The 14,841-nt window shown below is 38.7% G+C and overlaps 1 long non-coding RNA gene across 1 annotated transcript in view; it reads right to left on the reverse strand.

Moving 5' to 3' along the window:
• LOC102550092 (uncharacterized) overlaps nucleotides 1-14,841 on the reverse strand; it is a 43,924-nt gene that overhangs the window by 13,871 nt on the left and 15,212 nt on the right. The gene's annotated exons all lie outside the window — the stretch shown is intronic.

The following is a 14,841-nucleotide window of genomic DNA, read 5'->3' on the forward strand; positions in this document are numbered from 1 at the left end:
ATAATAAATGGTAAAGCCCAACATAAGGAGGCAAGCTATACCCTAGAAGAAGCAAGAAACTAATCGTCTTGGCAACAAAAGAAAGAGAATGAAAGCACACAAACATAACCTCACATCCAAATATGAATATAAAGGGAAACAATAATCACTATTCCTTAATATCTCTCAATATCAGTGGCCTCAACTCCCCAATAAAAAGACATAGATTAACAAACTGGATACGCAACGAGGACCCTGCATTCTGCTGCCTACAGGAAACACACCTCAGAGACAAAGACAGACACTACCTCAGAGTGAAAGGCTGGAAAACAACTTTTCAAGCAAATGGTCAGAAGAAGCAAGCTGGAGTAGCCATTCTAATATCAAATGAAATCAATTTCCAACTAAAAGTCATTAAAAAAGATAAGGAAGGACACTTCATATTCATCAAAGGAAAAATCCACCAAGATGAACTCTCAATCCTAAATATCTATGCCCCAAATACAAGGGCACCTACATACGTAAAAGAAACCTTACTAAAGCTCAAAACACACATTGCACCTCACACAATAATAGTGGGAGATTTCAACACCCCACTCTCATCAATGGACAGATAATGGAAACAGAAATTAAACAGTGATGTCGACAGACTAAGAGAAGTCATGAGCCAAATGGACTTAACGGCTATTTATAGAACATTCTATCCTAAAGCAAAAGGATATACCTTCTTCTCAGCTCCTCATGGTACTTTCTCCAAAATTGACCATATAATTGGTCAAAAAACGGGCCTCAACAGGTACAGAAAGATAGAAATAATCCCATGCGTGCTATCGGACCACCACGGCCTAAAACTGGTCTTCAATAACAATAAGGGAAGAATGCCCACATATACGTGGAAATTGAACAATGCTCTACTCAATGATAACCTGGTCAAGGAAGAAATAAAGAAAGAAATTAAAAACTTTTTAGAATTTAATGAAAATGAAGGTACAACATACCCAAACTTATGGGACACAATGAAAGCTGTTCTAAGAGGAAAACTCATAGCGCTGAGTGCCTGCAGAAAGAAACAGGATAGAGCATATGTCAGCAGCTTGACAGCACACCTAAAAGCTCTAGAACAAAAAGAAGCAAATACACCCAGGAGGAGTAGAAGGCAGGAAATAATCAAACTCAGAGCTGAAATCAACCAAGTAGAAACAAAAAGGACCATAGAAAGAATCAACAGAACCAAAAGTTGGTTCTTTGAGAAATTCAACAAGATAGATAAACCCTTAGCCAGACTAACGAGAGGACACAGAGAGTGCGTCCAAATTAACAAAATCAGAAATGAAAAGGGAGACATAACTACAGATTCAGGGGAAATTCAAAAAATCATCAGATCTTACTATAAAACCCTATATTCAACAAAACTTGAAAATCTTCAGGAAATGGACAATTTCCTAGACAGATACCAGGTATCGAAGTTAAATCAGGAACAGATAAACCAGTTAAACAACCCCATAACTCCTAAGGAAATAGAAGCAGTCATTAAAGGTCTCCCAACCAAAAAGAGCCCAGGTCCAGAAGGTTTAGTGCAGAATTCTATCAAACCTTCATAGAAGACCTCATACCAATATTATCCAAACTATTCCACAAAATTGAAACAGATGGAGCCCTACCGAATTCCTTCTACGAAGCCACAATTACTCTTATACCTAAACCACACAAAGACACAACAAAGAAAGAGAACTTCAGACCATTTTCCCTTATGAATATTGACGCAAAAATACTCAATAAAATTCTGGCAAACCGAATTCAAGAGCACATCAAAATAATCATCCATCATGATCAAGTAGGCTTCATCACAGGCATGCAGGGATGGTTTAATATACGGAAAACCATCAACATGATCCATTATATAAATAAACTGAAAGAACAGAACCACATGATCATTTCATTAGATGCTGAGAAAGCATTTGACAAAATTCAACACCCCTTCATGATAAAAGTCCTGGAAAGAATAGGAATTCAAAAAAAAAAAAAAAAAAAAAGAATAGGAATTCAAGGCCCATACCTAAACATAGTAAAAGCCATATACAGCAAACCAGTTGATAACATTAAACTAAATGGAGAGAAACTTGGAGCAATCCCACTAAAATCATGGACTAGACAAGGCTGCCCACTCTCTCCCTGCCTATTCAATATAGTTCTTGAAGTGCTAGCCAGAGCAATCAGACAACAAAAGGAGATCAAGGGGATACAGATCGGAAAAGAAGAGGTCAAAATATCACTATTTGCAGATGACATGATAGTATATTTAAGTGATCCCAAAAGTTCCACCAGGGAACTACTAAAGCTGATAAACAACTTCAGTAAAGTGGCTGGGTATAAAATTAACTCAAATAAATCAGTTGCCTTCCTCTATACAAAAGAGAAACAAGCCGAGAAAGAAATTAGGGAAACGACACCCTTCATAATAGACCCAAATAATATAAAGTACCTCGGTGTGACTTTAACCAAGCAAGTAAAAGATCTGTACAATAAGAACTTCAAGACACTGAGGAAAGAAATTGAAGAAGACCTCAGAAGATGGAAAGATCTCCCATGCTCATGGATTGGCAGGATTAATATAGTAAAAATGGCCATTTTACCAAAAGCAATTTACAGATTCAATGCAATCCCCATCAAAATACCAATCCAATTCTTCAAAGAGTTAGACAGAACAATTTTCAAATTCATCTGGAATAACAAAAAACCCGGGATAGCTAAAGCTATCCTCAAGAATAAAAGGACTTCAGGGGGAATCACTATCCCTGAACTCAAGCAGTATTACAGAGCAATAGTGATAAAAACTGCATGGTATTGGTACAGAGACAGACAGATAGACCAATGGAATAGAATTGAAGACCCAGAAATGAACCCACACACCTATGGTCACTTGATTTTTGACAAAGGACCCAAAACCATCCAATGGAAAAAAGATAGCATTTTCAGCAAATGGTGCTGGTTCAACTGGAGGTCAACATGTAGAAGAATGCAGATCGATCCATCCTTATCACCCTGTACAAAGCTTAAGTCCAAGTGGATCAAGGACCTCCACATCAAACCAGACACACTCAAACTAATAGAAGAAAAACTAGGGAAGCATCTGGAACACATGGGCACTGGAAAAAATTTCCTGAACAAAACACCAATGGCTTATGCTCTAAGATCAAGAATCGACAAATGGGATCTCATAAAACTGCAAAGCTTCTGTAAGGCAAAGGACACTGTGGTTAGGACAAAACGGCAACCAACAGATTGGGAAAAGATCTTTACCAATCCTACAACAGATAGAGGCCTTATATCCAAAATATACAAAGAACTCAAGAAGTTAGACCGCAGGGAAACAAATAGCCCTATTAAAAAATGGGGTTCAGAGCTAAACAAAGAATTCACAGCTGAGGAATGCCGAATGGCTGAGAAACACCTAAAGAAATGTTCAACATCTTTAGTCATAAGGGAAATGCAAATCAAAACAACCCTGAGATTTCACCTCACACCAGTGAGAATGGCTAAGATCAAAAACTCAGGTGACAGCAGATGCTGGCGAGGATGTGGAGAAAGAGGAACACTCCTCCATTGTTGGTGGGATTGCAGACTGGTAAAACCATTCTGGAAATCAGTCTGGAGGTTCCTCAGAAAATTGGACATTGAACTGCCTGAGGATCCAGCTATACCTCTCTTGGGCATATACCCAAAAGATGCCTCAACATATAAAAGAGACACGTGCTCCACTATGTTCATCGCAGCCTTATTTATAATAGCCAGAAACTGGAAAGAACCCAGATGCCCTTCAACAGAGGAATGGATACAGAAAATGTGGTACATCTACACAATGGAATATTACTCAGCTATCAAAAACAACGAGTTTATGAAATTCGTAGGCAAATGGTTGGAACTGGAAAATATCATCCTGAGTGAGCTAACCCAATCACAGAAAGACATACATGGTATGCACTCATTGATAAGTGGCTACTAGCCCAAATGCTTGAATTACCCTAGATCCCTAGAACAAACGAAACTCAAGAAGGATGATCAAAATGTGAATGCTTCACTCTTTCTTTAAATGAGGAAAAAGAATACCCTTGGCAGGGATGGGAGAGGCAAAGATTAAAACAGAGACTGAAGGAACACCCATTCAGAGCCTGCCCCACATGTGGCCCATACATATACAGCCACCCAATTAGACAAGATGGATGAAGCAAAGAAGTGCAGACCGACAGGAGCCGGATGTAGATCGCTCCTGAGAGACACAGCCAGAATACAGCAAATATAGAGGCGAATGCCAGCAGCAAACCACTGAACTGAGAATAGGTCCCCCGTTGAAGGAATCAGAGAAAGAACTGGAAGAGCTTGAAGGGGCTCGAGACCCCAAAAGTACAACAATGTCAAGCAACCAGAGCTTCCAGGGACTAAGCCACTACCTAAAGACTATACATGGACTGACCCTGGACTCTGATGCCATAGGTAGCAATGAATATCCTAGTAAGAGCACCAGTGGAAGGGGAAGCCCTGGGTCCTGCTAAGACTGAACCCCCAGTGAACTAGACTATGGGGGAGGGCGGCAATGGGGGGAGGGTTGGGAGGGGAACACCCATAAGGAAGGGGAGGGGGGAGGGGGATGTTTGCCCGGAAACCGAGAAAGGGAATAACACTTGAAATGTATATAAGAAATACTCAAGTTAATAAAAAAAAAATGACATCATAAAATTTTCAGGTAATTGTATGGAACTAGGAAAAAAATCATCCCATGGAAGGTAACCCAAACTCAGAAAGATAAATACGGTGTATAATCACTTATATGTGAATATTAACCATTAAATAAATGATAACCAAGCTACAATCCAAAGACCCAAAGAAGACAGGCATAGAGGAAGGGACTGAGGTGTAGGAAGGGGAGACACATAGATCTCCCTGGAAGGGGAAAAGAGAACAGATTTTATGGGTGGACTAGGGATAGAAGGGGACAGAGCAGGAGGATAAGGTAGAGGGGGAAAGGGGAATAAAAAAAAGAGGAAATAAACAATCCCCTTAATGAAATACAGCAAATACAACTATAAAGGAGAAGGAAATTAATGCATTGTTTCATGGCCTAAATATAGAAATAAAAGCCAAAAAAAAAAAAAAATCCCCACAAATGGAGTCAAACCTGAAGATGGATAACCTAGAAACAAGAGCAGGAACTACATATGTAAGCACCACCAAGAGAATACAAGAGATGGAAGAGAAAATCTGAGGTGTAAAAGATACCATAGAAAGAATGGATACAACAATCAAAGAAAATGCCAAATGTAAAATAATGCTCCCTGAAAACACCCAGAAAATTTGGGACACTACAAAAATATTAAATGTAAAAAGATACTAACTGAAAACACTCAGGAAATTTGGAACACTAAGAAAAAGACCAAACCTAAGAATAATAGGAATAGAAAAGACTGAAGATTCAAAGGCCCAAAAACATCTTCAACAAAATCATAGGAGAAAATTCCCTAATCTAAAATAAGAGATTGCTATAAATGTATAAGAAGCTTATAGAACACCAAATAGTTGGACAAGAAAATCCTCCCACCGCACAATAATCAAAGCACTAAATGTAAAGAAGGAAGAAAGAATACTAAGAGCTGCAAGAGAAAATGGCCGAGTAAGATATAAACACAGACCTGTGAGAATTTTACCTGATTTTTAAACACAGAATCTAAAAGCCAGAAGATCCTGGACAGATGTCCTCCTGACACTAAGGTACCACAGTTGTCAGCACAGACTACTGTAGCCAGCAAAACTATCAATCACCATAGATGGAGAAACTAAGATATCCCATGGCAAACCAAATTTAAACAATATCTTTCTACTAATCCAGCTCTACGGAGGATACTAGAAGGAAAGCTCGAAACAAGGATGGTAACTATAACCACAAAAACACAAGAAATGAGTTATGTCACAGCAAAACCAAAAGAAGAAAATCACACTCACGGCAACACATCCAATATCAAAACAACAGGAACTGATAGTCATTGGTCATTGGTTATTAATATCTCTCAAGATCAATGTACTCAATTCACCAATAAAAAGATACAGGCTAACAGACTGGAAATGTAAACAAAGTCCCTCATTCTTATGCATACAAGAAACATACCCCAGCAACAAAGATAAACACTACCTCACCATAAAGGGCTACTACCTCACCATAAAGGGCTGGAAAAACGTTTTCTAAACAAACCCAAGAAGCAGGCTTAAGTAGTCATTCTAATATCTAATAAAATAGACTTCCAAATCAAGCTATCACAAAAAATCGGGAAGGAAATTTCATATACAACAAAGAAAAATTCCACCAAGATGATGCCTCAATTCTGAACACCTATACCCCAAATACATGGGCACCCACATACATCAGAGAAACTTTACTAAATCTCCAGCCACATATTGAAACCCACACAATAACAGTGAAGGTCTGCAACACTTGACTCTCACTAGTGGACAGGTCATTGAAACAGAAAATAAACAGAAACATGAAGCTAACAGATATTATGATACAATTAAGCAGATATCTACAGTACTTTTCAATCCAAAAGAATATATTTTCTTCTCAACAGCTCAGGAAACATTGTCCAAATTATATGATCAGACACAAAGCAAGCTTCAACAAATATAAGAAGATTTAAATAGCACCTTGCATTCTATCAGATCACCACAGATTAAGACTGGACTTCAACAGCTGCAGAAGCAACAGAAAGCCCACATACTGGCAGAAACTGAAAAACTCTCTACTCAGTGACAACTTGGTCAGAGAATAAGCAAAGAAAGAAATTAAAGACTTTCTAGAATTCAATGAAAATGAAGGTACAATATACCCAAACTTACGGGGAACAGTGAAAGCAGTACCAAGAGGAAATTGCATAGCACTAAGTACCGTAACAAAGAAACAACATAATCGCCCATCTTAAAGCTCTAGAACAAAAAAGAAATAGGCACACCCAAGATGAATAGCCTGCAGGAAGTAGTCAAAGTTGGGGCAGAAATCAATCAACTAGAAACAAGGTAAGTGATACAAAGAATCAACAAATCCAAGACCTGGCTCTTTGAGAAACATCAAGAAGATAGATAAACAATCTTTTGGCTAAACTAATGAAAAGGCACAGATACTGTCTCTGTATCCAAATTAACAAAATCAGAAGAAGAAAAAAAGGAGACATAACAAAAGAAAACAATGCATTACAAATAATCACTGGTTTAATTCAAAAGACTATTCCAAAGAAAATGGAAAATCTAAATGAAATGGATGGATTTCTCAATAAATACAACAAACCAAAGTTTTACTGAACAAAATAGAAACTGAAGTAACATTGCCAAATTTTATAGGCCACAGTCACCCTGATACCTAAACCATGAAAAGCACAATAAAGAATGAAACTTCAAACCAATTTCCCTTAGGAACATTGGTGTAAATATACTCAACAAAACACTCCCAAATCAATTTTAAGGATACATAAAAAAAACTTCCACCATAATTATGTAGGCTTTGTTCCAAGAATACAGTGCTTTATGAACATATGAAAATCTACCAAGTAATCCACCATGTAAACCAACTGAATGGGGGAAAAAGGCCTTTGATCAACTCAATAGAGCCTGAAAAATCCTTTGAAAATAATTCAGTACCCCTTCATATTAAAAGTCTTTGAGAGATCAATGCTAAAAGGCACTTACCTAAAAACAATAAAAGCTGCATGTGACAACCTGTTGCATCAAATATTTAAAAATGCACCAACCCATACTAAGGTCGACTATTCTCTCGCTCTTGTGGCCGCGCTGCCTCCATGGCTTCCAATCACCCACACTACTGTCTCATGTCATTTGTTGTGGGCTGGGGGAGACTGGCCTGTTCTCATCTCCATAGACTGATCCAGAGTTCTGAAATCTCTTCACCTCACTCTCTAAGTTCTCATGGTGGGTCACTGCCATGCCAGCCCGTGCATTCAAATTGCCGTGGCTGGCTGGGGTGTCCTGCCACTGTACCTTTAAATCCTTTGATGGTGAATCCTGGCAGATATGCCATTTAAGCCTGTGCCTCTTGTTTGCCACATGTTGTTCCGCAACCTCTCTCTCATCCAAAAGTTAGTCACTTTTTTCTGTCTTCCCTCTTCCCTCTCCAAGCCGGAAGTCCTGCCTACTAGTTGCCTAGTGATTGGTCCTCTGAAATCTTTATTCATTAGGGGAAGATACACAGTATCAAATCAAAAGGAAAGAAACTTAAAGCAGTTCCACCAAATTTAGCAACAAGTCAAGAATGACCACATTCTCCCTATCAATTCAGCATAGTACTTGAAGTATTACCTAGAGCAATAAGACAACTATAGGAGATCCAAGGGATGTACAATAGAAACGAAGAAATAAAAATTTAACTATCTTTACATAATATGATAATGTACATTAACGATTTCAAAAATTCTACCAGAGAACTCCTATGGCTGATAAACACCTTGAGCAAAGTGGATAGATTCAAAATTAAGTAAAAAATAAATAAATAAATCAGAAGCCCTCCTTTATACAAGCACTAAACAGGCTCCGAAAGAAATTAGGTAAAAATATCATTCACAATATTCATAAATAATATAAATTGTCTAGGTGCAATTCTAGCTCATCAAGCAAAAGACAAATATATTTGTATTAAAAGAACGAAATTGAGCAATAAATTAGAAGATGAAAAGATCTTCCATTCTCGTGGATCAATAAAAGAAACAGTAAAAAATAAAAGGTCATCCTACCAAAAGCGATCTACAGATTCAATGCAGTTTTTGTCAATATTCAAACACAATTCTTTACAAACTGTGAATGAACAATACTCACCTTCACATGCAAAAACAAGATTAAAAACAAAACAAAACAAAACAAACAGAAAGTAAAAAAAACAAAAACAAACAAACAAACAAACAAAAAACCCCAGTACAGGTAAGATAATCCTGTACAATAAAAGAAAGTATGGGGTATCATCATTCTTGATTTCAAGCTGTACTGAAAGGGCCAGAGTTGGGTCAATCTGAGGCCAGTAGGAAGTTTCCACCACAAACCTCTGAGTGCAGAAAGATGCCTCCCTTCCAGGAAGAGTAGAGCTTGTTTAGTTCCTGGGACACTTGCAAGCCAAACTGTTGAACAAAGCCACATGTGTCTCCCCATCTGACCCCTTCAGAGAGTCCTGGAATGGTCCACTGACCACGAGTCAGTTTGGAGGTCGCTTTGCACCACCAATAGTACCCTGCCCAGTTAACATTGTACAAATGTTGCACCAATTGTTTGAATTCTCCCCAGATTGTTTGCAAGGTATATAACTCCCTGTTAGAGTCCGTTCAGGGTGGTCTCTTTCTGAAGGGAGTCAACTCCATTATGAGTTAGATCAATAAAGCTCCTCTTGCTTTTGCATCAATCATTGCCTCATTGAGTTTCACTCAATGGGTCCGTGAAGGGGTTCAGATCAGACATCACAGTACTACCAAGCATTAGTACTAAAAACTGCATAAAACCAAAGAGGTTGATCAATGGAATTAAATTGAAAACCTAGGTGAAAATCTGCACACCTACAGAGAATTGTTGCAAAGAAAGCGAAAACAATACTGGAAAAAAGGAAGTATCTTTAACAAATATTGCTGGTATGTTTGAATGGCTGCATGTAGAAGAATACAAATACATCAATATATATTACTATGCACAAAACTCAAGTCCAAGTGGAACAAAACTTCAATATAAAACTGAAAACACTAAATTTGTTAGAAGAGAACGTGGGGAATAGCCTTGAAGGCAATGACATTCCTTCTATGATCCACCTATAAATTACTTAGCAACAGCCATGTAGGCGTAAATTGCTGTAAACGGGACTGTTTGGCCTCTCCCTCTCCCTCTGACTTTCAGTGACTCTCTGCCCCTTTTTTCTCTCTATAACCCTCTTTTCCCTCTGTCCTCTTCCCCCTCCCTCCTCTCTCTTCATGTGTTCCTGGCTGGCCTTTTCTCTTTCCCTTTTGTTTTCTCTTTCTCTCCACTCTCTTTCTCTGCCTCTACTCCATTCTCAACTACCTTTCCCATGCTCCCAAATAAACTTTGTTCTATACTAGGCCCATTATATGACTGGGACCTTGAGTGGGGATAGATCCTTCAACATGGGCCCACTGAGTCACCCTCTCCCACCATACCACATTGTGCTCCACAAAACATATCCTAGTTTTATAAAACACATCATTTGGTGCCAAGACCTGGATTTCCAAACTCACAGGTTCACATTTCCTACTGCCATTACCTGGACTTTCCAGACATTAGATTGCTATACCTATCTATTCAAACACCTCGCAACTTGATAAGTTTCCCCCACTGGTCATAATAAATGACCTCTGGTCTCAAGAGATGGCTGTTGAGATGCAGCCATCCTTTGGTATCCTTGGGGACAGAGGTATTCACAATCATGACTGGTCCTCCTCACTGACTGTTTTTCTTAGGACCTCTTCCCTTGGGTCAGCTCTCTTTCTCTCCTTGATAGAGTTTCTTTCTCTCACTGCTGGAAAATCCTAGGCCTAGAAACCCTGTTCCCCTGCCTCTGAGGATCTGTCTTGGATCTCAGCCCCTAGTTCACCTAATGATGACCTGGTGATCTGGCCTGGCTGCTGCCACTCCTAGTTATTGATTCTTAGGATAATTGATAAATTCTACTCTCATTCAAAGAGATTACTGCTACTTCCAGGGTCCCTACTGGGATGCCTCTTTAAAAGATTTCAAATTCACATGCAAATTTGGCTGCAATACCCACTAGATACTAATTCTAAATGTCCTGATAACAGTGCTTTGGGGGGAAAAAAGCTTTTACTTCTTTCACCAGTGATATGGAGAAATGAAAGGTTTTTATGGAAGCTTTCCCCACCTTTGCTCCCAACCTGTTTATTCCTTTGCTGTCTGTTCCTGGCTTGCCACCCTTCTGATGCTCAACCACACTCTCCAGATCCTGTTTCAGACTTAATTCACTCTGTTGCTCCTCCCCACTGCTGCAGTCACCAGCTGCTTGCTCCAGTGGGCCATGTGTTGCCTAACCCTGCTATGTTGCCTTTCTGATCCTCATACAGAATTTGCCTGCAGTGACAGGGACAAATCTCACATTCACATAATGATGCCCTGTCTGCAGGACAAAACATGTCTGTTTGTCTCTTGGTTTATTTGCCTCTGCAGATACATACCCATGCTTCTATAGATAAAATGCTGTTCTATTCTAAAGTATACCAAGCACAGGGCTTTCCTCCACAGGTGGAAGAATTACTTCAGTGTCATCTTAGCTAAGGCCCATCATATGGCTGACCGTAGCTTCAGCACCATCTTGGTTAAAAGAAGTCTCAAGACTATTCAGCGTCTTTGTGATGGGCAGTTCCCACTTCATTGCCTTCTCACTTTCCAATAGCCTGAGTTAAGGTCTCCAAAGACACTTTTTAACTCAGATAGGTTTTCATATGATTTCTATCCTTCGGTAAAGAAAAATTTTAACATTAATTTAAAGATTTACAATAAAAAGGTTAAAATCATTGCCTTAAAGACATTTAGCCTTGTTTTTGCTACTATCATTAAGTTATAATGCACTCTATTTCTTTGCCTGATATTATAGAACAAATAATTAAAAAACAAATGTAGATCATCTAACCCAGATGTGCTTGGTTGATACTAGCTCTCAATCTTGTCAGAAATCTGCTAAACATAACTTTAAAGGTTTAAGCTTATTATGATAGCTCCCAAAATCCTAACAGTGACCCCCATCCCCAAGGTCTCTCAGAAGATGTGGGCACAGCAACAAGAGGCTCTCAATTATCATATAATAATCACTGAGAAAGACCCTTCCATTGCTTTGCTTGCTGCCAGGGCTTAGCCTAAACTATGGACAAACAGAGAACACCTGGAGAATTAAATGTCTCATATTGACTAAGTCATAATGAGTCATTTCTTTCACAATCCTCCTCCACAGAAAAAAAAAAAAACTTCTCATCTTCTAGGCCTGATGGCCAGACTGCCTCTGCCCAAGTTGCAAGGGAGACCCAGGGACCTGGGAGGACAGTGTAGGTAGTAGACTGTAGACTAATCTCTGTCATTTTAATTAATATATGACATCTAGATTATAATGTATTCTTCTTACATTTCTGAATGCATTGAGAGCTAAGCTAACTATAGCTGGACAGCCAGAATACAGACAACCAGTTCCTTACCATAAGATAATCTATCATCATATTGGTTGCAGGTGTAAAAATGGAACAGAAATTTAGGGTACAGCTAAGCAATGACTGGCCCAATTTGAGACTCGTGCCATGAGAGAGAGGGCCTACTGCTGATGCTTTTCACGATATTTTCCTATACTTGCATATAGGCATGTCCTCTAATAGGCTTCGCCCATCAACTGTTAAAAACAGATGCAGAGACCCACAGCCAAGCGTTTTCCTAGGCAACCAAGATCCTGTGGAACTGGGGGAGGAAGAATTGAAGGAGTCTGAGAGGTCAAGGATGCTGTGGAGTCCAGCATGGCCTTGGTGGGGAAAGAATGAAACAGTTACTGCTCCTGGGAAAAGACCAGCTCACAAGGGCCTCCACAAGAACTGATGCCTTGCTTTGGGCATAAGGCTTATTTGTATAATAATATACATATTTTATAGTCTTCCTTTAAAGGGTATTCTCCCTGTTAACGTTAATGATTCTATGATAATCAGAATTAGCACAAGTCTGGGAGGCAAAGGTGTAGTCAATGTCTTACTAAACTGATAAATGCTGGATACTTCAGGACAGACCTTAAGGCTATGAAAAAGAACTCTAAAAACATGAGCTAGAAAATATATAATTTCTCAAGTATGCAAAAATAAAGATGCTATATGAATTATATGAGGGACCTCATAAATATAAAAAAAAAGAAGGACCTACGCTATGAGTCATCTTGCCAGAAAGATATAAAGACATTTATGGAGTTGTGATTGCAGGAGATTCCACCCAGCTAAGTTTTGTTTGTTTTTTTGCTTACAAAGGCAGACAATTTCCTAAGTTCAGGGTCAGCCTGGGACACAGCATGGTTAGGCCCAGTTGTGGTAGAAATGGCAGTTTCAGGATGGAAGTCCAAGCCAGCTACCGCATTGTGTTTACCAGAGGCAGGCAATTCTCTGAATCCTTTTAAAATGTTAAAAGAAAATGTGTGCTTTCTGTCTCCTAAGAACTATGAGGCTAGGGTCATGGGATTCATAGGATCACCAAATGAGAACCATGAGTTAATAACTCAATTGATATATAAATTTAAAAAAATGGGCTTTTGTTACATGAGATGAGCTAGTACTGATAACAGTCCTTCACAATTTTCTCTAGAAACTATCTAGAGGTGAGCTATCTAGAGGTCTCTAGAGAGTAAAAACAACTCTTCAAGAATGTTTCTAACCTGATTTCTCATTTTGATCAGAAAATCCATGGAGAGAAAACACAGGTCCTTCAGAATTTTTTATAGCTCTTTTAAAATGCTTTCTAACAGGATTTCTGACTTGGTCAGAGTCCAAAGAATTACTTAGAGAGCTGACACAGCTCTTCTAAAATTTTTTCTAGAAGCTTACCAGACAAGGCTGTCTGAAGACCAAAAATGTCTCTTTTAGAGTTTTTTTTCTTTTTTCTTTTTTTTTCTTTTGATCAGAAAACCCAAGAATTACCTTTAGAATTTTACTAACAGGATTTTGACTTGGCTGTAATATCCAAGAATTCTTTTATAGCAGCTGTTTTGTTTTGTCTTTTTGACTTCCGTCAGAAAACGCATGAGCTATCCAGGGAGCTTTTAGAAATTTTACTAGTAGAGAGAGCTATCTCAAGCAGAGTATTTTTAGACAAACAAGAAGAGCATAACTCTCTCTCTCTCTCTCTCTCTCTCTCTCTCTCTCTTTCTCTCTCTCTCTCTCACACACACACACACTCTTTCTCTCTCTCTTTTTCTCTTTTTCTCTCTCATACACATAAACAGAGGCAGAGAAACAGAGACAAAGACACACACACACACACAGAGAGAGAGACAGAGACAGAGAGACAGAGAGACAGAGAGACAGAGAGACAGAGAGAGAAATCTAATCTAGAAAGCCCTCTCAACAGAACCTACGCTGTCAGCTTGGACTCACAATTTGACTTTGAGTCAATTTTTTATTCATTTTACCTCCCACAAACACCTTTTTAAGAACCCCCTTTCCAACCGAGGCTGGTACTTGACAAGACACCTTTTGATATCTATCTTCTAGATAGCTCACCATAAAAAATTCTATAGAATCAACTCACCTAGTCCATGGAGACTCACAGAGACTGAACCACCAATCAGAGATCATGTATGAGATGGATTTAAGCCTCTGCACATTTATAACAGTTGTACACTTTAGTCTTCAGGTTGCATCTTTAACAGCAGGATCAAGTTCTGTTTCTGATGACATCCAATAATTTCCCATCCAAGGTAAAAATGAGAGGTCACACCACATACTTGGAATTCTTGCTCTGTTTTTTTTTCTTGTTTGCTTTGTCTTTGCATATCTTATTTTTGTTTTCAATTTTACTGCCTCTAACCCTTACCCTTTCTGTGTTCTGCGTTTATTGGTTTTGATTGTGTTTTCTCTGCTGTTACTTGCCGTGGCTTATTGGATTGCTAATGTTCAAACTTTCCTTTCTATTAGCTTTCTGGTCATTTGATTCATGTTAGAAGGGATTCAAATATCTTTTGTTTGTAGATAATAATGAAGTTGTTTTATATTGTTCTACTTTATCGAAAAAGTGGTTCTGGAGTTGAGTTATGGATTTCCCATCTACAGACCAAAGCATGTTTATTTAAATGTG

Source organism: Rattus norvegicus, chromosome 14, assembly GCF_021556685.1.
Source record: "Rattus norvegicus strain SHRSP/BbbUtx chromosome 14, alternate assembly SHRSP_T2T, whole genome shotgun sequence".
Lineage (NCBI taxonomy): Eukaryota > Metazoa > Chordata > Mammalia > Rodentia > Muridae > Rattus > Rattus norvegicus.